The sequence below is a fragment of the Protopterus annectens genome, chromosome 6.part0, assembly GCF_019279795.1.
Source record: "Protopterus annectens isolate FY-2018-M chromosome 6.part0, PAN1.0, whole genome shotgun sequence".
Lineage (NCBI taxonomy): Eukaryota > Metazoa > Chordata > Ceratodontiformes > Protopteridae > Protopterus > Protopterus annectens.
The window spans coordinates 939,892,852-939,918,256 of record NC_056737.1 but is presented as its reverse complement, the minus strand read 5'-3'; the positions used below and the strand labels follow the sequence as shown (position 1 = coordinate 939,918,256).

The window sequence follows — 25,405 nt, the reverse complement described above, 5'->3', positions numbered from 1 at the left end:
TAATATTTAAATAACAAAGGTGAATAATTAAAATATCATGCATAGCAAAACTTGACATTTACGAATTTTGTCAACTTTTTGGAAATGTTTTATTTTTATCTTGAAGTAATCAAATATATTTTACATTTGAAATTCATGAAAAGGCATGTTTCATATTTAAAAGTAGACATGCTTGGCTCAAATGCACATCTTTTGGTTACTGAACATTTTTAAAGCAAGACTTCTGGGCAACTGCAATTACAATTGCAGAAATGTAATTATAAGGTTCTGACATATGAATCAAGGCTTGTATGAAGAAAAATCCTGGATGCATGTAAATGTGTAAAGGTCTTCTTAGAAACAGCAAACTGCTATAGAATATGTCATTGTTATTAAAAGGCCTCCTAACCACAGAAGACTGTTAAGAAGAGGGGATGCCATATGTTAGGCCACAGTGAAAGTAAGAGAAGCATTTTCATTTTATCAGGTGAACCGTTAGGGGATCCTCTTCTACTGTTTCTCAAATGGGTTTATCCTCCTTTACAGTCTAGTTCAGCAGTCTTTCCTCAGAAGCTCCTGTGGTTGGTGGTACAAACACAATGAAGCATGTCTTCATGTCATGCACCATGCTAGCAGATCACACCTAGCTTCTGAGCTTGTCAGTTCACCTAACCCGAGTGGACACACTTCCTAAAAATCAGGATAAAACAATGAAAATCCTGACATACACAATGTTTACAAGGACAATATCATTACCGGAAACTCCAACAGCAGATTTCGGGTGAAAATGGCTACTAAAGATCATCCATTCATAGATGAACTGATATTGTGAGAATGTGTCTGTTATATCTACCATAAAAGCTCCTTCTCGGTGAGTTTGTAACTAGGATGAATCCCAACTAGTAAAGGATGCCAAAAGGAAAGATTCCAAAGGCTTCTTCTTCTTTCGGCTTTTTCCTGGTTAGGGGTCGCCACAGCGAATCACCTATCCGCTCATGATTGACAGTAAAGTTTTACAGTGTCGAGTTGCCAGCCCAGCGCCCAACCTTCCACAGAAGGCACACACATGCACGCACTCACACCTAGGGCCATTTTGGAGTGTCCAATCCGCCTACAGAATATCTTTGGGATGTGGGAGGAAACCGGAGCACCCGGAGGAAACCCACATGACCACAGGGAGGACATGCAAACTTCACACAGAAGGCACCCCAGCTGAAGGATTCCAAAGGCTTAATATTGAAAAATGAAAGTACTACAACAGAAAAGGAGGCCTTACCCCAGAAATCACTACTCAATTTATAATTCCTACCAATTAAATATTTCAAGCACTGGAAGCAGCCATGTCTCTGGTGGAGTGGCCTTTGACAGAAGTATTTCCAATGGGCAGTTTCTCACCTGATAAAGAATTTCAAATCAACTTGAAATGGACTTGTTTGGCAACTGGAAGCTCTTCCCTCCACTGAATGAAAAAGATTAGCAGCCATTCTCTTTTGTTAAACTCAAGTGCACACTTCAGGTAGAACTTGTTGGTACACTTCTAGGGTATGAAGGGCTCACTCTCCTCCTGTCCTTCCTCTTAAAACAGGGTAATGGATGAGCTGATTTAGGGACAACTCTGAAACCACTTTTAAGAAAAGACATGAATTGGATCCAAGGGATGCATAGTCCTTGTGAAAGACCAGCTATTATTCCCAACAGATAAGGACCTAAAATATTCAGACACTGTGAGAAGAGGTGATGGGTGATTGTCAAGTGCATTTCCCAAAAGACAAGCTTTAAACTCACCATGTTAGCAGGTTCAAATGGGGATAGGCAAATATGTCAACAATGGAGTTCAGATCCCAGAAAGGAAAGATGTTCTTTAACAGGGGGCAGAGATGCAGGAAATCTTTTAAGGAAATGCATGACTGGCAGATGTTGGGCCACATTTCTACATGCCACAAGGGCATAGTTCACAAACATCTGAGACTGAATTATACAGGTTCTTGAAAACAGTCGCGTAAGAATAGGATACCTATTGGCCCAGACGGAGAACCTCTTCCACATGGCAGAGCATGTTAGTTAAATAGAAAGCTATTAAGCTTCCTGACGCCTTCAACCTCCTTTGACACATAGGACAGGAAATCCAGTGCGACCGGGATTTTACAGTAAGAACCAAGATGTGGACCCAAACGTTCTTCATAAAAACTAAGGGATGAAATGGATAAGTTCTGGACTTTCTTCCTGATTTTTTTTTTCAGTAGATGTGGAATTAAGCTGCTCATCATGTAGGGCAGTAGTAATATCTCCTACCATAGGATGAAGACGATATCTCCCACTAGATGCCTTTGTTGTACTGCATGTTACAGTAAAGGGGAATACCATCTTCTCCAAAATTATGAATAATTTGATATTCCAAGCAACCTATTTCCATAACATCTGAACCAGACATAGGTCCCAAATCTTCAGCTCTAAGAAAGGACTGAAGGAGCATCTAAGATATTCAGCCTCCACATCCACTTCACCTGGCATGATGTGAACTGCTGGGACAGAAATACCTCTGTCTATGGCCCACTACAACAATCATATCATCCTCTGTGCTGGAGTTACTACAATTTGCCTCATTGCTTCTTAATACGCCACACTAAGGTCTGGTTGTTAGGACTAATATTATAAAAATAAATAAATAAATGCCCGCACATAGCCTTCATGGCCAGAAGGACTGCATACAGCTCCAAAATGATAACAAAGCCTGGACAGGAGAACCATACCCTTGAAATGTAGAGTAGCTGAGGTCAACTTCCCACCTGGTAACTTTACCCCCCCCCCCAAAGGACCAGACAACTTTACCCCCTCTCCCCCCCCAAAGGACCAATCACAATACCAGTAGATTGCCAGGCACCCAGTATTACTGCTGCACAGATTAAAACAGCACTGTCCATGGCCAAGATATAGCTTCTATGGGACCTGACAATATCGCTGGTTGTGTTCTACATGAACTACAGAGTGAATTGGCACCTCACCTGTGTGCTCTGTTCAATCACAGCCTCACCTCAGGTTTTGTCCCTGCCGAATGGCGCACTGCTACACTTATAAGGAGGAGCGACTACAGATCCTGGGAACTATTGCCCCATTAGCCTGATGAGTCTGATATGCAAAGCTATGGAATGCACACAAGGATATAGGGAATCTCCAAACTCTGGATCCCACACAGTTTGGTTTTGTGAAGGGTAGATCATGCCTGCTCAACTTGGTCGACTTCTTTGAGTCAGTCACCAGAACTGTGGATGAAGGCAAGGCGGTACATACAGCCTAGCTTGATCTGGCCAAGGCTTTTGATACCAGTCCCCACTCAGGAATAATGTAAAACCTCACTAAGCTTGGCATCATCCCCTATATCACTAAGTGGGTTGCAAACTGGCTCACAGACAGAACTCACAGTGTGAAAGTAGCTGACTCCAAGTCAGACTGCCGATTAGTCACGAGTGGAGTCCCACAGGGTTCAGTCCTGGGTCCGCTCCTGTTTTTTTATCTACTTCTCTGAAGTCCAGGCCAACACGAAGGGACTCTGGCTGACAAAGTCCACAAACGATTGCAAGTTGGGAGCTATTATTAACTTCCCAAGTGATGTTGACATCATACACAATGGCCTCACTGTGACCAACGACTGGTGTCAGAACCATGGCCTTAAGCTCAATGCCAAAAAGTGTGTCGTCATCCCCTTTGGGAAAAACCTGGTTCCCATAAATTACCCACACTGATGGTAGTCCACTGAACACAGAAAATGTTATAAGAGATCTGAGAACACAGGTTGACAGCAACCTCTCTTTTGATCACCACATTGCCACTGTAGTCAGAAAGTCCTTCTATGTGGCACATCTCATTACTAAGGGTTTTGCATCCAGGAAGAAAGAGGTCATTGTCTCCCTCTACTCTTCCCTTATTAGGCCAATCATCAAGTACAATACCCCATTTGGCATGTACCTCACTAGACACCTGCAACAACTGGAGAGGCTGCAAAAGTACTTCACAAAGAGGATCCTAGGCCTTAAACACTTGTCCTATATGGACAGACTCAAAAAACTCCAACTATTCTCTGTCTCATATCACCACAATTACCACAATTAATAGAACATGCTGGATGGACAGGTTCATAACCCAGAGACTGCCCATGCTATGGAACAAACTTTCCATACATGTCAAGCAGAGCACCTCGCTGACCCTCTTCAACAGAAATCTTGATGAGTGAATGGGAAACAGAAAATTCACCCTGGGGATAACACCAGTGACTCTACTCGACAGAGGCACTGAGAACTAAGGTCAGGTGGCACTATGCCAGGGTAATCCTATGGCTAGGCTTGTAAAGGCCCCAAGGCCATTAGCCACACCTATGAACCTATGATATGGAACATGTTTTCCTCAGGACCTGTTGCAGGTTTGGCTGCAAGAAATGGAGACTCAGTTTGAAACTGTTGGGGACGGTCAACCTCTCCAGAATCCACCAATAAAAGTGTAACACCAAAAGAACTGAGTTCATGGTGACATTGCTGCTAATGACAGCTCACAGTCTACTGAATTATCCATATCCTCAGCTGTGCAAAAGGTACAGTAAAGGCTGTAGTGGTCATCAAGCTCAGAAGATGCAAGAGGGTGGAAAAGTGGATTCTTTACTGTGTCCTCCCCAGTGCTGCTAAGTTTGTGATCTCCTGAGCTCTCTATGTGGGTAGAAATGGCTGACAATAGAGAGTGTTCAGCATTTTGAGAAGGAAGACAGCTCTCTCAGATGATATAAGAGATAAATTCTCTCAGTTTATGCACTTATGGTCACCCAAGTCACTGTAATGCAAGGCTCATTCCAGAAAATCATCAGGAAGTCCCTTGATGACGATGACAGGTATCAGTCTTTGAGAAAGAGGAATAGACTACATTCCTTACTCTGTGAAGGCCTATTTTAGTATGGCAAGCACCAGGCATGTACAGGAAAAAATCTAACAGAAGTGTTCTGTGCTGACAGTGGTACCAATGAAGAAAGAAAGAAAGAAGGAAATAATGAAATTAATGAATTTCCTGTAAAGACTACAGACACTGATGTGCCAGAAGGCATCTATCATATCTATCCACACATCTCAGGTACCTTATAACAGCAAGATTATGACCCCTGAAGAGTGTCATCTAGAATCTGAAGTAGTGGTTATGTCTGTTAATGCTGCAGACATCAAAAATGGGACGGAAGCTTTCCATTCCTTCTGAATCCAAGAAGTAGAATAAATGGCCTCATTTCAAAGGCAGGAAAGCTTATGTCAAGTCTTTAAAATCTACAGTCAGGGCATGTTCAATGTAATCTTTTGAGATGGCTTGGTCTTGGAGTGGAGCCCTTTCAGGGTATGACATACATCATTTATGATGGGCCTCCAAGCAGTGTCAAATCTAGATAACAGGCTCCTCCCTTAGACAACCATATATGATAAGATGTCAGCTGCTAGACTAACAGTCATTTTCTGGGATGACTTAGCTGGTACCTCAGATGGGATGAGGTGAAACTATCTGATGCTTAAGGGTTCTTGTACTAGTGTGGCTTTAACTTTCTAGGGGATTGGCTATGCCTAGTAGAATAAGAAGAGAAGGGGCTGGGAAGGTTCATAAAAGTTATTGTTACTGGTGATAGCCAGCTTCCCTATATGGAAAGTCATCCTCCAAATTCTGATAGGGCTGGCTCAATGGGACCACCTGCTTGAATAAGGCATTGAGCATAAACTGTCTAAACTCATCCCTCAGAAAGGAAAGTCTCAGCTATGCCATACTACACAGATATATGTTCAAGCCTGATGACCAAGCCAAAGATTCAGCATAGTTAAAACTACAGTAATGCACATACTTGTGAGCTATGAACAATGTAGGCAGAGTCTTGAACAACTCTTCCTTGAGTCAGTAAACAAAATGGTCCAAAAGTTTTGTTATCCCCAGATCTATACTAGGGAAGGCTGGATTCTGGATAAGTACAACAAACAGTTATGTGACCCAGTCCTCAATATAGCAAAAGAAAAGACTCTCTTGTTCATCTTAACAGTTTAGAGTCCTTGTTTAATGACAGAGTGGTAGAGTGTTATGACCTATCAGTCTTATGTTTGACTGAGGAGATCATGTAAGAGTGTGCTCTAGGATTCCTGGTCAGGATCCATACCATTCAGCCAAGGAATTATAAAGGGCATCCACCTTGTTGGAATCTACTGAAGTAGAAGCCTGTTGCCATTCGTAATGACAGTGTTCACAAGTGGATTGTGCCAATGTTTCTCCTTATTCACTAGATACTCATTCTGGCACTTTTGAGGGGACAGAGTAAAGAACAAAGATCAGTCTATGTTAAACTCCATGAGCTTCAGAATTTCTCCATAGTAAATATTAACCAATAGGTAGTTGAGGGAGGGGGGTTCTCTTTATTGTTCTGCCTTGAAGATAACAGGATCCAGTCATCTGACCTCTCACAGAAAACAAATGGACCAAGAGATCCATGCCCCATACTAGCGTTGGAAATGGCTTATGCATGGATAACAGGCATGGGGTTGTGCATGTAATACCTGGAACCACATACTGGGCATTGGGATAACAGTACTCAGGGATGCACCTGATAATGGGGGGTGCAAGAACTTCAGAGGTCTGTTCCCTGCCCAGTGATGGCATCAGGCAAGAACAGGACCCACCAGACCTCAAACAGCTGCCTTATGTCTACAGCCTAAAGACCAGACCCTGATGCATCAGGACCCAGATGACCATTTTCAGCTTGGGCTACTAAGTCATGTTTGGCACAGGGAATGAGTTGAAAAGGAGTCCTCTGTCCTAACTGCACCCATTCAGCTACAGCTAAATGACTCAAGGAACTTTTCTCCTTAGAATCGAGCTAGCTACATGTGTGCTCTGGCTGATCAATGAGTAAAGAGTGGTGCCTACAACATTGGCTACATTCTTCATGACTGTTGCCAGAGATGATGTTCTCCAAGATGTTCAGCTAAAACAACCAAAAGGAGTACAATTAAGTCTACAGCCAGGACATTCAAGCAGGGGCTGGGAAGTAGTCTCAAGAATGGGCTTACCTCAAGAAGGGTGTGACTACTGTCTACCATTAGTTTCTTTAGCCTTCTTATGCTGTTCCGGCAAAAGTCTGTGGCTGCACATCAGGTCTTTCTACTGATATCAAAACTGATCACTTTCAACCTTCACCATTTCCATAATAGTAAGACAGGCCAGAAGGTTCTCTTTCCTATGCTGACATGCAGCTGGCCTGAACTTCTAACACTTAAAGCATTAGCTCCCAGGCAGAACAGCCAGTGCCAGCGTGGATCTTTGCTCACTATCTGATAGACACAGGAATGCTTAAGAAAGCTTTCTCCTTAGGCATCAAGCACAGGAACTTCTCTATGATAGAAATTAGGACTGAGAGCTGAACTATGTAAGTGTCAAAACAAAGGCAGAACTCACTGCTTAGGCATGTTCTCCTAGTGCAGCACATAATATCATGGCTTGCTCCTGCATAAGGCATATGCACCCCTGACTGCCAGAACTTGAAAGACATAATGCTGAACTGGAGGAGAATAAAGGATATCCCCAAGCGCGGATCCATCAGAAAGGATCCACAATGTTATATCAAGAGGTCAGTAAAGTTATTGTGTAATGCTACTAAATGGGTAAGACATTATCATGTTTCCTAAGTTACATCATACTACCTCTTTATATTCAGTGCTAACTTAACACTGTCAAAATGTTCATTTAGCCATCAAGAAGTTAAATTTATGATATACAAACAGGTAGTTTTAGAACAAATCTTAATAACAATTATTTTTAAAGACTGTTATATGAAGTTGCATAGTCATGGATGGGAGAAGTAAAAAAAAAAAACATGTTTGAGAACCACCTCATACTAACTTCATGAACCAATAGGTTCCCTGAGTTTTAAGCAATACTAACTGTAAATAAAATATTTGACATTTACCTAAAATAACAAGACATCCGTGAAACATCCTAGAAAAAACACTCAGTCTGTAAAGCCTTGATAACACTGCATAGCTGCAGCTGTGTTCATTGTAAATATGACAGAATTCTCAGTGAATCAACAAGACTGCAGCAGCCAGAGCTTCTCTCCTTAGCACAAAAATGGCAGGTGAATATTTTCCTTTTCAAATATTCGGAAGGGCCATCAATACTGTTCCATTAGATTTTTCAAACAAACCAATGTCAGCTTTGACTTTACTGGCCTTTTTGCTTGAAGTTCTCTGAGTTATATTTTCTGCTTTTTTCTTTGGCAGGAAAAAAATACAAATAGAGTTAATGATACATAATAAATGTGTTACAAGTTGTATAAACTGCTTCTTGTTTCTGAATTAAGCAAATCAGCAGTAGTCACACTAAGAGACACAATTAGATTCTGCTGTTACCTACTTTACATTGAGTCATACAATACATTAAGGGATCACGTCATACTAACCTGCCAACAAAAAAATCCTGCACGTGAAACAAAGTCAGTCACACAAGTCCAAAGGTAAAAAATGTTACTGTTGGTCACAACTAAAATTATAGAACTATGTCATCAAAAAGATTTATTAGTTAAGTGATTTTGTCCTCCAGTTTGGGACTTCATCAGGACTAATAATACCAACAGTCACCACATTATAAAAAGTAAAAACAGCTAACACTGGTTAGTCAATAAATTTGTGAACATTCATTCATTAACTAATTAAAGCACACCGCTACAAAAAATGAACTCACCATAAATGTGGAAAAGTTCTATAAAAATACTATAAAAGTACAACGATATATTCTATAAAAAAATGTACACTTTCAAAGATGCACTCCTTAGAATATAATAGTTTTCTGAAGAATGTATTACCCCATAAACAAGTATCTAAGGGGCTTAGAGTTTACAAATATCCCAATAATGTAAATGAAGGTAGTGCTTTTCATGTAGAATTAATGTCTACGTTTGACCAGTGGGGATTTTGAGCTTAAGATGGTGATGATAAGAGTCAAGGAAATTCTAATAGAACCATCATATGATAAAATATGCAAGCTCAACGTGCCGATTCAACAGGACTCAATGTTTTCTTTAGATGAGTATCAACAGAAATATTACACCCTGTTAGAAAATGTAGATGATAAATCTAATGTTTCAAAAAATGGAAAAACTCGAAAAGGATAAAAATGAATATGAACTGAAGAAAGTATATCCCTTTTCTGGTGTTAAAACCAGAACTGCACAATATTAGAGCAGTGCAGATAACCAATTATTAGGGGAGAAACAGTTGTTATTTTGCAGCAGACTGTTAATAATGGCATAGAGGGAGAGGTGGATGGTCAGTATTATAACCCTGTTGATTCTTTCAAATTTCCCAGTCTGAGACTGTCCAACAGGTTACAGAACATGTACCACACTAAAACGGGAAATTATATGAGTCAGAGGAAAACCAAACAGTTACAAGACCAAAGAAGAGGCCATGGAAAAGGAAAAGGAAGAAGGTAGATGACCTTCTTGTAAATAATGAATTAATCACTGTTCGTAGTGTGGTACATGAACAAAATAATTTTAAGATGTTCAATTACAGTGGCACAGAATTACAGAGGAGACACTTTATAATCTTTAGAAAAAGTTTTACATTTATTCCTACCTGTTCTTCTAAGATTAGTGATACTCTTATTCAGTTAAAACATTTTCTTAGGAAGATTAACCTGGATACTACTGTCAACCAGCAGAGAACAATAGGATTGTTTAATGAATTTAAGAAAAAAATTGTATTCAATACCCCCATACTCCATTTTACAAAATATTATGGCTTTGGTAGAGCATGAATTAAGATTTGCTGGAAAATCTAGAAGATTTATGTATTGTAACCTTGATCCTGAAGAAAATAAAATTTTGTCTGAATAGATGGAGAACAGGACCTTCAGATTAATGAAACGTGGTTTAGTTACAACAGAAACAGTGGAATATGTGGGAAAATTATAAATATGTTGTATGGAAGTGGTAAATATACTCCTGTATCTAAGAATAAAGTTAACATATCTTATAATAGCATAACTGATATCATGTTAGAAGATAATTTGTTACAGGGGTTATTGGACAAAGACTTATTTGAGCTCATGAAATTTGATAAAGCATCCCCAAGATTCACAAACATATCTTAGACTCACCTTTATGTGTTACTGTTACAGTAAATGAGTCCAAGATCTATCACCTGGCCGTGTTTATCAATAGAAAACTGAAAACTATTTTTAACAGACAGACTCACATACTTAAAGATACATGGGATTTTTAAAAGAATATTCTTTGTTACAATTGATATTATGGATCTATTTACTGTGATCTCACATGATCAGGGTCTGGAATAGTTTCAGAAGGCTCTACTACAATGTGATTTCCTGAATCAACAGGAGATCAGGTTAGTTAATGACTGTATGGGAATTGTTCTTAAGAATAATTTTGCTTATTTTAAGGGGAAGTTTTTTAAGCAGATGAGTGGAGTAGCTATGGGGTAAGTTTGTGTCCCCATACATGCAAACTTGTTTCTTTTGATTTGGAAACAGAAATTTGTATTAAATTCATTTTTTTTACAATTCTTATTTTTACACTCATTTTTGGATGATATATTTATCCTACAGGTTCACACTAAAGATAGATTTATGGAATTTTTAGAATACACTCAACATATCACATCATTGTTGAAATTTACTAATCAATTGAGTGAAACTGAAATCCAATATTTGGATGTAGTTATCCAAAGGAATAGAGAGATTAATACTTTTAGGTCAAAGCTATATAGAAAGCATACCTTCTCTAACTCATATTTACATAATACTAGTGAACATCCTATGTTTGAAAAGAAAAATATCAGGAGGAATTCAATAAAGCCTACATGGATGAATTTACTGTGTAGGCATAGTGGCACAGAGCTTACATGGAAGTAAGCAGCCATGCAATCCAGTAAATGGAGATGAGGGAGTATACACAAGTGTGAGAAAAAGGAAGTGTCCGTGGCATGCAAATCACCTCATAAGCAGGTGAATTGCATGCAAAGGAGGGTGTTGGAGTGATCCAGCAAGCAGACAGGCAGTCCTGCAAAGCCTGTGTTGGTGTCCAAAGTGTACATGGAAAATTTCCATGTACAAAAAAAATAAAAATTGAATAGGGGCTGTAAAAGCCCATTTAGAAAGTCAGAAATTGCGCAGTAGGCACAGATATGTGCAAAACAATGCCATGTGTGTCCCAAAAGTAATTCAAAAGAATATAAGTTTTTAAAATACCCATATGATGTTTGCATGGTGCGCAGCAGTGTGCAAACATGCCGTTATGCAAAAAAATATTAAAAAGTGTAAAAACAGAAAATAATAAATATGTGACAATAATGCATTATAGGGCCTTGCATGAAATATGTACAATGGTAGATATCTGTGGTTGCTTAGGAGGCAGGCCTTGGAATAGTGAAGTATCCATGATGTGTGCACGGATCTGTATACAAAGCAGCTAGTGTGACTGAATAGGAAAAATGGGTTACCATGCCTGCAGATAAAATCCGTGCAGCCCCAGAACTATGTTGGTGTCCGCAGGAGAGGCAGCTGACATGAAAAGTGGGTCTGTCACTATATGTTTAAGCACAACGGAGCTCAGCGACACCTATTTGCATGCTGCGCCGCTCAGCTAAGCAGGGGGGGGATGTCCAGTGCTGCTAAGCATTGCTTAGCTTTGGGGCACATGTTTTAGCTTATTTGAGCGTGCCAGTGGAAGGAAGTGTGTCTACTGACTGCTGAACAGTGCTTATACCAGCAGCGTGGGTTTGAGCGCTGCGCTGCTGTGCTTAGCAGGGAAGGCAGTTAAAAAAAGGTAATTGCCTGTGAAAGCTAATCATGTATAAATAAGTGATAATCCTTCTTCCACTTACACTGGGCCATTCAAACCCCTCAATTATATACCTGGCAGACAGAATGCATCATAAGTAGCCAATCACACAGGCTGCAGCAGAGCACTGTAAAATATGCATATACCCTACAATCTGATTTTTCACCCATACTCTGCACCATTGGAGTACAGACTTGGGAATTTTAACTAACAGAATGCTAAGGGCTGCTGCTACTATGCTACATCTGTATGTGCTAGATGCTGAGGTCAGTGCTGCTGCTGCTGCTGCTGATAAAAGGCCTAGACTCAGAAGGAGAAGAGTGTTCAGGCTCGGGGTAACCTTCCAGGAACTACATGAGCTGGAGATTGTAGAGCGCTACAGGGTTGACAGGGACATACTACAAGAACTCACTGAGCTCTGCCACCCTCAACTCAGACCCAGAGCCAGCTGAGGGGAACCCATCCCAGTGGAAACAAAGGCAGATGTACCCCTTAGAATACTAGTTACAGGTACTGGAGACACGATGGGGGTCTCACAGGCATCAGCATCTAGGGTACTCCACCAGTTCCTGGCTGCCATGCAAACACATGCCAGTGAGCACATTTACTTGCCTCGCACCCCTGAGGAGAGGGCCAGCAGTATGCGTCTCTTCTACCATGTAGCACACTACCCTGAGGTACTGGGTGCCATAGACTGCACTCATGTACACATCAAACATCACCTGGTAAGGAGGGTAGAGTCTACGTCAACTACAAAGGGTATCACTTCATCAACTGCCAGGTCATGTGTAATGCCCAGGGCATCATCACGAATGTCTGTGCTGGCAGCCCTGGCAGGTATCACAACTCCCATATCTGGCACTCATCACAGCTGTACCAGATGTTTGCCACGGGGATGTCCCATACGGGATGCTGGCTACATACTGGAACCGTGGATGATGACTCCCATCAGAAATGCACACACCTACCGAAGAATGTCATAATGAGGCACATGCACACACTAGGATCATAGAGCGTGTGTTTGGGCTGCACAAGTCATGATTCCGATGACTCAATATTTCTGGTGGAGCCCTGCAGTACTCTCCAGCCACATGCACAAATGTAAACAGTATGAGCCATGCTACACAATATGATCTTGTGGAAACAGTTGCGGCAGGGTCATCACAGGGAAGAGACATATACCCCCTCACCAGTCCCATGGTCCCCACAGTCACACCCACAGGGGGACTTGGAGGAGGAACCCCCTGAGGCTGTCCTTGTAGGCAGACATAGGCGTGCCCAGTATGCCCTAGCCTTGGCAAAGAGGAAATGCACAGCACATGCACTGACAACCTAGGGTCCCAGGGACTAAAACCTTACTCGGCACAGCTCTCAATGCTACAGACCCTACCCCCAACACATCAGGGTTCACATACAACTGCAGTAACAGAGTATGTTTGCAAGGATATTTCAGCAGACCACACAATCCCAGGGACATCCCAAACAACTTGGCTACATGTCCTATTTTCCACAATATGCAGGGGTCAATAGCATGTCTGCTGTTGATAGTGTGAGGAAATAAACCTCACTTTCTGGTGGCTGGTGTGGCACAGTGGGCTAAGTACATGAGCATGGTTGATGGTGTTTATGGTTCGAAGCTGGCTGCACCTACAACTTTTTCATGTGAGGTATTCCTATGGTAAGAGTCCCACACACTGTCAATATGTCACAATCTGTTACTGCAAGAAAGCTGGACAAAGCCAGAGACAATGGAGGGACAGACAGACAAACTTACCAACACTATACATGCTCTGAGTAACCTAGAAGGTGGCTAGTATAACAGCAGGTCGCAAATGTCAAGCATAGCAGCAGGATGTAAAGGCCAGCACTTAACTGTAACCCCAGCATTCTGCATGTAGGTGTGGATGTCTGTGCATTCACACACACATATATTTATAGATATATCTATACATGTCCATATCTATATATCTATCTATCTATCTATATATATATATATATATATATATATATATATGTAAGGACAATTCAGTGGGCTCCATTTAGCAGTTTATTACCAGAAAAACACAACTGTATGAGGAGCATAGCAGACATATGGGGCGGAATGTTGGACATTCTTCCAAACATTTACAGTCAGAGGTATGAAGACTGTCACCCTGTGTGTGGTGTTACATCATGCACCCCAGTCACAGCATATCTAGAACCACTTAGAGCAGGAAATCTAGACAAACCCAAGAACAATAGTGGAACAAAGGCCCAAATATAAGAAGGATTAACTAGTGGCCAGACAAATGTAGAAAGTTCAGAGAATAACAGGTCATGCAGTAGCATGGGTTTCCTGGTGTGCATGGAGTCAGTAACTGAAATGTCTGTCATCATTTTCTAACATCAATCTATAATGATTTTCCACTGATGTACCAGGAAATTACAATGCTATGTAAAATGTAACATACATATGATGCAAAACTCTGTACAGTCTATTACGGTTTACTATCAAAAAATCGAAAATAAAAAAAAAAGTGTACAAAACTTCGACGTTTAACATCGGAAATGAACATTTCCGTATGTACCTAATGTCGAAAACAGCTGTTCATTGTCGAAAATGTTGCTTGTGACATTTCCGACAATTAACAGCACTCCCACCCTTCCCTTAACTCCCTACCTAACTAGCCTAAACTCACATCTATGCAGGGGGCAAGCCCCCCTGCAACCTCCTGTGGGGGGCTGCGCCCCCCCCCCACCCCCCAACTTAATATTCCAACTCCGAGATCGCACTACAGTGAGGAAAGGGATGTATTTCCCTAACCGCACTGTACCGCAATCCCCTTACATGAGCGAACGTTATAATTGCGAATGCACAGTCCATTCGCAATGATAACATTCGCTCACATAACCTACCGAACTATGAAGTATTCGAACATATGTTGTTCAAATACTTCATAGCCATGCAATTGCACGGCGGCATTTTTATAGTAAACCTCTATTACAATCTGTACAGTTGCTAGGTAGGAGTCATATATTATGTTGCAAACACAGCCAGGGAATCCCTTGGACAAAATATCAGGGAGGTGCTCGACTGTTGAATCAAGTGCAGGAACCAATTGGCTGCAACACACAAAATCCCAGACTACAGTACAGGTAAGTCTGGCCTGGAGTCACCTTGTAAGTCCTGACAGTCACACTGAGCATGCTCCTACACTTAGCAAACTTGAGCCATGCCTCATCTGCCTAAAGAGCTGATATGTGAAATTATGTCTGTGCATACAGACAGTTACTTATACGTATCTGTCTCTTCCTATACCCCTCATACATGATCACCCTATCAGTATGTCTCACATATGTAAATATATATAAAACTACATAAATGTGTAGAGTGATGCAGACCCTCCACATATATCTAACACTGTTACATAATGCACACACAGCTACACCTAAGCTGACATCCCTGTTTTATATATATATATATATAGATTCACAAGATAATCTCGACGTACTGAAATGTCGAATTTCAGTACGCGGAGACAGAATAGTGGAAAGTGCAGTTACGTGAAACTACACTATGCTGAATATGGAAGTGTCGAATCTGCTATCGTGGTGTCACGTTCGTGATGTGTGGTGTGGTTTGTGGATTTATCTGGGGTTTCAGGTAAGTGGTGTGTGTGTGTGTGTGAGGTTATTGGGTAGGGGATTTTAGTGTGTGTGGGTGTTTTTTTGTGTTTAGTGCGACATCGGAGTTAGAATATATAAGTAGGGGTGTGTGGGGGGTGCAGTCCCCACATAGGTAGGTTAGGTGTGTTTGCGTGTGTTGTTATGTTTGTTTTAGTGTAGGTAGGTAGGTAGGTGTGTGTGTGTGTGTGTGTGTGTGTGTGTGTGTGTGAATGGTCGCAACTGTGCTATTCGTGATTTTGGGTTTTCAGGTATGTGGGTTTTCCACTATTCAGTTTCAAAATACTGAAATTCGACATTTCAGTATTTCAAGACTGTATAGTGAATCCATATATATATATATATATATATATATATATATATATATATATATATATCTACATAGATACATATATAGAGAGAGCTCTATATATATATATATATATATATATATATATATATATATATATATATATATATATATATATATATATATATATATATATATATATATATATATATATATATATATATATATATATATATATATATATATATATATATATATATATATATATATATATATATATATAGATATGGACATGTATAGATATATCTATAAATATATGTGTGTGTGAATGCACAAACATCCACACCTACATGCAGAATGCTGGGGTTATCTGCACCTACACACATAACAGTTGTCTGATGGTAAAAGACCAAGGCCTCATAATGACACAATCCACCCAACCGCAGAACCCTGTACCTGTGGAATGTCACCTTGTAGACAGACAGTGGTGAGCAGGTTTTATAATGTGCAATGGCTTCAACGCAGGACTTGGACAGACCATACTGTCACTGGCCAACTGTCCACCTTGTAAAGTGCAACCGGCCAGAAATAGCAATACTAATAACCGTACAAACATTGCAGGGGTATTAACAGGTATCCCACTGCTAGGGCACTAGATACAATAACAGCATAAAGCAGGTTCACTCTGCAGGCAACAAAGGCAGTGTAAGACAAGGCCAGTTTGCATAGCTCCCAAGTACTGTGGCTGCAGCCACATGTACACCACATGTAACCGGTGGCATGTGTAATTAGTACTGCAAGCTGTAGTGTGTAATAGAAGGTAGGTAGTGGTCCTAATCTCACATCAGCCACCTTTTGTGTGTACGTGTGTGTGGATATTTCCCTTACAGTGGTACCAACATGCCCATCTGACCTATGTCTGTGCAATGGCCAATCATTTTATGGCCCTGTGACTAGTGTTCTCCTGAGTATTGGCCTCCTTGTCAACACCTGCTGATGTCATCCACCTTTACAGCACTGGCTGACAATCTCAAAACAGATAAGCTCCATGGCGCATGGAATACGTACTTAGTGCTATAGTGAATACTAATAGATAGGTAGGGGTTCTAATCTCCAAAAGGGCAAGTGTGTGTGTGTGTGTGTGTGTGTGTGTGTGTGTGTGTGTGTGTGTGTGTGTGTGTGTGTGTGTGTGTGTGTGTGTCTGTGTGTGTGTGTGTTGAATGAGTGAAATTCCAAAACTTCAAATCTCATATGGCTGGGACCATATGATCAAAGTTTTGAAACTTCGAACATTCAAAAATACAAATTAAGACAGATTTATGCAGAGGGAGCCCCCCTGCACCCCCCCACTCCTCGCTATTAAAATATACCAACTCTAAGATCGCACTACAACAAGGAAAAGGGAATATTTCAATTATACGCTGTACGGAGCTCTCCGTTTAAGTGTTCAAAGTTTTAAAACTTCGATCATATGGTTTCGGCCATATGAAATTCGAAGTTCTGAAACTTCGATCACTTAAATGGAACCTGTCTAAATATATCCCCTTGCAGCAGTGTACCTCTCTCTGTGCAATGGTTATACATATTAAGGCCCTGTGACTACCTGCGAGCCTCCCCATTGGCCTCCTTTATAAGACCTGCTGATGTCATCTACCTTAACAGCACTGGCTGACAATCTCAAAACAGATGAGCTCCATGGCACATGCGACAAGTACTTAGTGCTACAGTGTATACTAATAGAGAGGTAGGAGTTCTAATATCACTAAAGCAACTCTGTGTATGTGAGTGCACAAATATATTTCCATGCAGCAGTACACATATGCCTATATGGGTGTGCAATTGTCATGCATTTTATTGCCCTGTCACTAGCTGCTGGCCCTAAATAGCCCACATCTACCTAGGCATAAATGATATCCACCACCACCTATATTTGTATGTACAGAACACCCAGGTGACACGTATCAAGGGTAGTAGGCCTTGTCACAGGGTATGCATGCAAGATTACGCTGACTGCTCCTATTGTCCCCGACACACTGTTCTACACATATACACCTAGGTAACCATGCACATATACAGCCGTATCTTGCTGATGTCATATTTCTGCTGTGCTGCCATACTGTCCTGTGCTGCTGTATTGCTGCCAAGTCTCCATAGCTTAGCCACTCAGACCCCTGGAACAGAAACATACAGGGCCTTAATATGTATAACCATTGCACAGAGAGAGGTACACTGCTGCAAGGGGATATATTTAGACAGGTTCCATTTAAGTGATTGAAGTTTCAGAACTTCGAATTTCATATGGCCGAAACCATATGATCGAAGTTTTAAAACTTTGAACACTTAAACGGAGAGCTCCGTACAGCGTATAATTGGAATATTCCCTTTTCCTTGTTGTAGTGCAATCTTAGAGTTGGTATATTTTAATAGCGAGGAGTTGGGGGGTGCAGGTGAGCTCCCTCTGCATAAATGTGTCTTAATTTGTTTTTTTGAATGACAACTGTCATTCTGCAACACTACCACCAATCTAACATCATGCAACAAAGGTACACAAACTTTGATGTGTACTCATGACACATACCAGCATACAGCACCTGTCATGGAATAACACTACTGCACTACAATACTACATGTAATGTAATATAGTCACCCTGTGCATCAGACACATATTTGCATGTCCCTGCATTGACGGTATGGATGGCAGGGATGTGGCACAGGTATCATCACATGCGCAGGTGTGGTGTGGGGGTGCCAGAGGCCTAGGCTGTGCCAAACAGTTGACAGCATGTGTATGAGTCAGGAAGGGGTGCTGCTTAGCTGGGCCACGGTGAGATGCCGTGTGTGCCTGTTGATGACCTGCATGTGACAGTGATGCTTGAGTGTGTGCGTGTACACAGTTAAGCCAAGTGCTAGCCCTACATATGTGTATGTTGGACAGTTGTGGACTGTAGATGGCAGAGTGGACAGTTCACGGTCTCCGGCCACGATCAGGGAAACTGGCTCTACCAGGAGTGGCACTGGCACCACCATTCTCAGATTCAGATGCAGTGCTAGTAGCTGACAGTGACTGAAGTCTGCTGGGACCATGTCCCACTGGGGACCACCCAGGACCACGTGCACATGGCCTGCCACATTGTGGTGTTGACAGAACACTCCCTTCTGTTATGCTGGAGGTACTGCCGCTACGGAAGCATGCATGTGCAGGGCCATGTGGACTCTCAGCAGACAGCATTGCTGACCTACATCCATGTATCCGATGCCCTACTCCCACCAGATGTTCCAGAACAGACGTGTGGTCAAGGACTGACAATATCTCATCCCACAGTCTGTCCACTACATTAGTGAAATAATCCATGGCATCACCAATGTGGTGGAGGGAGTCACGGATATCAGTCTGTGCTGCATCCATGATCCTGAGTATCTGTCTGGTGTTGTGTTCGGAATGTGCTTCTACCTCCACAATGGATCAAAACATGCGTTGAGTGACCCATGATGTGACACCTGTGACAGGTGATGGATGAGCAGCAGTCCTCCTTCCAGCATCCCTGTCAATCTGCCTGTGTGAGACCTTGCCAGCTCTCTGGCTATGGCTAGTGTCTACACTCACTGATGCTATAGTTGCCACACTCTCCTGTTCTATGTCGCCACACTCTGACTATCTGATATCTCTGGCTACAGGGAACTGGGTATGTGTGGGGACACTGGGGGAGGAAGCAGGATGTCAACCCATTGGACAGATTCAGCCTCCAACAACCCCACCTGTGCCTCACTATGGCCACCATCATCATCAGAGTCCAATGAGACACTGACATCAGAGTTCATCCCCCTCACCTTGTATGATGTTAGACTAGCGGTAGTGTTGCAAAATGACAGATGTCTCACAGAACTGTGTATGTTTCTGTTCCAGTTGTCTAAATGGCTAAGCTATGGAGGAAGACAATATAAGTACATTACTATCTGCACTGTTATGTATGGTAATCCACACACAAATAGGTAAGGAGCCACAACTGCATTACACATACCACATCTTATTCCTGATCCCATACACAACACAAGCAGACTACAACATACACAGAGAAGACAGGCCCTTTATAACATGCACTGCATCGATGTCCAGTTAATGTTGCCAGGACTATACACCTGTGAGATAAGCAATATGTCAGTGTATGTGATAGACCTACACCTAAAACACTGTGCACCCATCTTGAGCATACTATGCCAGTTCTAGTATCACTGCTGCAGGTACGTACCATCTCCATATTGTGTGTGAACAGGCATCTGTGAGTGATTGTCTCCTGTACAGCAGACTGCATAGACCTTCTCAAAAATAAGTGCAAATGTGTTACTGCTCCTGCAAATACACAATTGTGACTACCTATTCAATGCATGTCAGTTAGCCCCTCCGAAATTGAACATACAAATATTGCACTCTGGCTAAGCATAACTGTTGTGCCTAGGGCAAAATGGCAGCCATTAACATTCTTAGGGTATACATGAGCCGTAAAATAACAGTGTCACATTTACCAGGTACAGAACCTTGGACTCCATCCACACCTGATATACCTATGGAAATGTGAAAGAGATGTATTGTCAGCAATACCACATGTGGCATTGTTACAGGGTAATATGTGCGTATATCAACATGTACAGTAGCTAATATTATACTGCCTACATTGCTGACATTCTGAGTATGTGTGCACAACTGTTTGTTAAAACCAAACCCCCAATGCAGACAGACCTGACACCCATGTACTGGTATGCAGAGGCTGCCACAATGAATGATGCAGTATTACACTGATGAACACAGGAAGCTTACCTGGATGCTCTTCTGCTGTGGATGCTGTGGTACCCACCTTCAGGATGTAAGGGATGATGGATTCTTGGGAGCTGGTGGTTGATCCCCGGTTTGCCAGGAACTCCTCTGTAGCCGAGAGTGGTTGTTCTGCTGCAGGCCCTCCACCGGTGGCAGTATGGTCCCTGGCCACAGCGGCAGTCCTTTGACCATATATGTGGCCTGGTGTCGGACCTGCTCATAGGCTGTGTCCTGTAGCCCTACTGGGTTGACTGCTGTAACGAGGTAACCTCACAGTGCTGCACACTATTCACTATGCTGGCGAGTCCTGGACAGCAGGATGTTGTGATGCAGTCTGAAGCCATCCAGGACGACATTATCTTCAGCATCTGAAAATGGCGGGTGCCGCAATTGATACATCCTTTCTGAAAGACAGCAAAAGGGGAACATATTACAGGACCAGATACGTTGATATCCACTATGTACAGACCCTGCACATCCAAATTGGCCTGCACTGTCCACTGCTACTTCCCATGCCACACCCCACTGTCTATCAACACACTATGTATGTCGCTATCACCAACATCGTAGCAATACTGGTTATGTCCCTGTGTGCTGTATGTCTCCACACCCATCAATGCCATCTACTGTGGTGTATCCCCTGTGGGCAAAGTCCCACTACTATGTGTCATATGGCCACTGTCAGACACACAGGTGTGAGTTATTACAAGTATATGGGGACAGTCCAGCAACATCACTGTGCCACAATGACAGGCAGCAATGCAAGCCTGCTGTAGTTTATCCTCGCTGTAGGCGTCATACTTTTCCAGTTCACAGATGTTTGCAGAATGTCTACATGTGCCTGACGCATGTGGTCCTCTTGGCACAAACTTGTAGATGTCTGGCAAGTGGTTGGCCAATAATCAATGGTTGTTTTCAGAAGATAGAGAATCTGGCTGTCACCTGCCAGAACCTTCAGAAAATACTTTTGCTATGGTAATATCTGTTACTCTATTTGTACTCTTACTTTGTATGACCACTATGTACACTTTGTTGCTGATGTTTGGCCTGTGTCCCCCCAGTAATAATGGTTATGACCTGACTTTCTGCTGTAGGGGGTTGCCAGGTATGTTAGCCATAGCTCTCTAGCAATGACATACGAATATCGACTCAACTGTGACCTAGCCAGAGTACATCATCCTTGTCAGGGACACCTTTACAATGTCTGATCTATTCCTATGTGACATCCACAGACTGAGAGGAGCTAAATGACAATACCTATGTGATATAACAGCTGTGTTCACCCTTACTTACTGTCAATATGCCTAACACATAATCCAGTAGAATTCTTACAAGAGTCAACTGTTGTAGGAGGGAGTGAGAAGGCCACAACTGTGATACAATTCATAGCAGGCACAGTTGAGAGACATGCCTGTAGCTGTTGGACAGCAGAGTATCACCAACACGTCATTCCCAGAGATGTACCACAGACCTACTGTTGTAATCCTTATTCTCTATAACTGTATCCACCCATCTGCATCCCATTATATGGGGACTTGTATTACATACAACGTAATCTTTTTGTGAAAAAATCCTCAAGAAAAATGCTTGGTAAATCACAGTCTGTCTTATTAAAGCAATTTACAGACCGGTTTGGCATAGGCAGTTGCTTGCCTTTTGTAGGTAATGGTCATTTAACAGGTAATTGCCTGTGCACCAATCCGTGGCTCAGACTTGCTAACTGCATCCAGAACAGCTGGGTTGCACTTTCATTAGCCAATGACATGGCACCACAGTGCAATATTTAAGGTCTTTGTGTAGGCCTTGGCTCCTTTCTTAGTCTTTGAGATGGACATTAGTGAGGTGTGGTGACTACAGCATCACAGGATAAGTACAAATACTGTCCACTGTTGAGATTTATGAGGTATGACCACAGTTTGCATGCTATGTTTGGCCATTGTCAAATGACATTGTGATTATCTGGCAGTTCAGTGTTAAACACTGTGGGTTGTGGTCAGTAAGGAGGAAGAGACATGTCAGTGTCAGACATCATGCCCATCAGAATATACACGCTACTGCAGTAGCTGCTGGTCTAACAGCTGACTATGTCTGTAAGGGCAAACTGTGAAACATGTCCTTGTCGCTCGATCTTTACCCTCCCAACCCTTTATGTATGGGTGTTGTCTGGATCCCTTGTTTTAGGGGGGTTGTGAGCTATGGTAGGTCTGTTGCTTTACATAAAGCTGCATATGTTGCAGGCTGCAGCTGCTGATGCAGCCTAGGACACCTAGGGGGGAGTGTGAACACTTTGGAGGACAACAAGCTGTATGTGTCACTGAGGGGGCAGTTGCAGCCCTGTTGTTACAGCAGAACCAGGGTGAGGGTACGCATAACAGTCCAGCTGAGGCATCTGCTTAAGGCACATATGTTATGAAACAGTGCCAATCAGAGGGTACTAGGCAACACATAGGTAGCCTTTATCAATATGTGCAGTGTCCCTGCTGATAGGCCTCTGCCTTGCAAACATGGGTAGCAGTAAATTCAGTAGCAGCAACCTGTTTTGGTTAAAACTGCATGACTGAGTCATTATTTGCTGTATTCCCAAGAATGTAAGTGAAGTGCAACGCACTGGCTTCAAACACAGGACTGTGGGTGGCAAACTGTACTGCATGCAAGACATTTAACAGACTGGGTCACTGAGCCAGTGCTGCAGTAGGTGTATTTGCAAGATATATGTGCATGCATACAATCTGTGACACAGGATTTGCATTAGCATGTGTTTTGTGAAGGGTATGAAGTGTGACACTCAAATGTCTGTCATGATTTTCTAAACTCAGTCTTTAATAACTTGACAGTATTTTTCCAGGCAGATATGTTTTTGTGAAACCATGCCAAATGTAGGGGGCAAAACTGTGGACATTCTGCAACAATGTGTACAACTGATAGACATACCTGCTATCCCAGCCTAACATGCATCCATTTTTATTTACATGGCTGCATACTGGTGTAGTGTCTGCATCACAGTCGTAAGTATACTCCCATTCTTTCCATCATATGTACTTGCAGTATGTCAGTGGCAATCAGTACATGTTGATAAAAACACCTGCTTTAATTCAGCGCTGAGTGACCTAGTGGGCTAATGCACTGTGCTGTAGTTGACAGGGGCTCGGGTTCAAGACGTGGCAGGGGAGATCATTTTGCAGATGTGCCTAACACTGTGAGAAACACATAAGATGATTAAAGCAGTTTTAAGTGGGTTTGCGTGGGTTTGTGTGACACAACACAATGCAGCATGTCACTCAGCTCCGCTTAAACCCGAGCTAAAAATAAAAAAAAGAAAAGAAAAAGGGGGTGATAGGAATGTGGTGAAATGGGGCAAGCAGGGGGAAAAACATATTGAAAGGCAGGTAGGGTTGTGCAGGAATGGTATTGTAAAGGATCATAGCTTTCCATTTCTTTTACAGCAACAGCTGTGTAGGTTTTACAGAATTTTGAATTTGGAGCCTCACACCCCAGAGACAGGGGTGAGGGCAACATAAATGCATTCATTAATTAATGTTATAATGAGTTGTGTCCAGTGGACATGTGTGCAAAATGAAGAGTTATGTATGGGTGATATTTTTTGTGGGACAGGAGCTTTTTTCTTTTAAGGAGAGAGTGGAATGTTGAGGAAGGGATACAGGAACATGTGGGAAGGTAGGCTGGGTAGGAGAGGTTGCATTTGCAGACAGACAAGACAGCATACAGGGACAGTGTGTGACACATGAGGGGTGTAAACACCTTAGGCGGGGAGGGTGTTGTGGAATCAGAGGTCCATGTGTCCTCAGACAGCAGCGGTGTGACTGAGCTCCCCACCCATGGGCAGTCAACACTGCTCCATCACTGCCCCGAAGGTGGCTGTGCTGGAGGCTGGGCGTTGGGGCTATCAGGCCACTCCAGGTTGGCGAGTCTGCCCTCAATCCAGTGCAGGCGTTGCTCATATCCATAATGAACTATCCTGTGCACCATCACCAGTAGCTGATCCTGGGTGACAACTCCTCTTCCACCCCTGCTCCCTGGCGGGGATGGGCCCTGTCCTCTAAGGCAGTTCCACTCATAGGTGGTGCAGGCCCAATGGAGGGAGCTCCACCGGCTTGGGTCCCAAACATACTGGGACCTGGTGTCATGGCCAGCTGAGGTAAGGTAGGCAGATCCTTTTGAACCGACCTACCCAGTCGAGCTGTGGTGATGAGGTATTTTAATGTGTATAGTTTAGTAATGAATAAAACATTTAGTTAGTTATAACAGTAGGCCAGAACACTGCAAATAACCCAGTAACATAACAATGGATAGTATATGGAACACGACAATAAGTATGATAACAGTCAGTATAGTAACAGCATGCCAGTACTAGTAATGGCATTAGGCCAACAACAGAGGTAGTTCAACAAGATATGTTAGTATGCAACCATTGTAATACCTAACAATAATAAAACACAAGGCCCAACATAATGTTTAGAGAACAACATATGTTAATAGTAAACCATAACCAATGTATAACAATACTAAATTATGATGAAGATATGGGGTGGGGGGAGAGAGAAATATAGTTCATTAATACCAGTATAGGCTATATAGTTTGCAACAGTACTGTTATATACTCTACAGGTCTGTCCTTCCTTTATGTATAACAGTGCCCTATAGCTGCTGTAGCACGTACATACCTCTCAAGCTATCCACATGGGACAATATGGACCAATTAGTAACAGCTACAAGTACACAAATACAGAGGACTATTACATGTCAGGCTGGCCTATATAACTACCAAGGTGTACTGTGCACTGATGTA

At 42.3% G+C, this 25,405-nt stretch overlaps 1 long non-coding RNA gene across 1 annotated transcript in view; it reads right to left on the bottom strand.

Moving 5' to 3' along the window:
- Nucleotides 1–4,302: 4,302 nt before the first annotated feature.
- Nucleotides 4,303–25,405, bottom strand: part of LOC122804619 — a 417,173-nt gene continuing 396,070 nt past the window's right edge. Inside the window, exon 3 of the long non-coding RNA XR_006365231.1 lies at nt 4,303–8,246. This is a non-coding gene — a long non-coding RNA (uncharacterized LOC122804619). The remainder of the gene's footprint in view (nt 8,247–25,405) is intronic.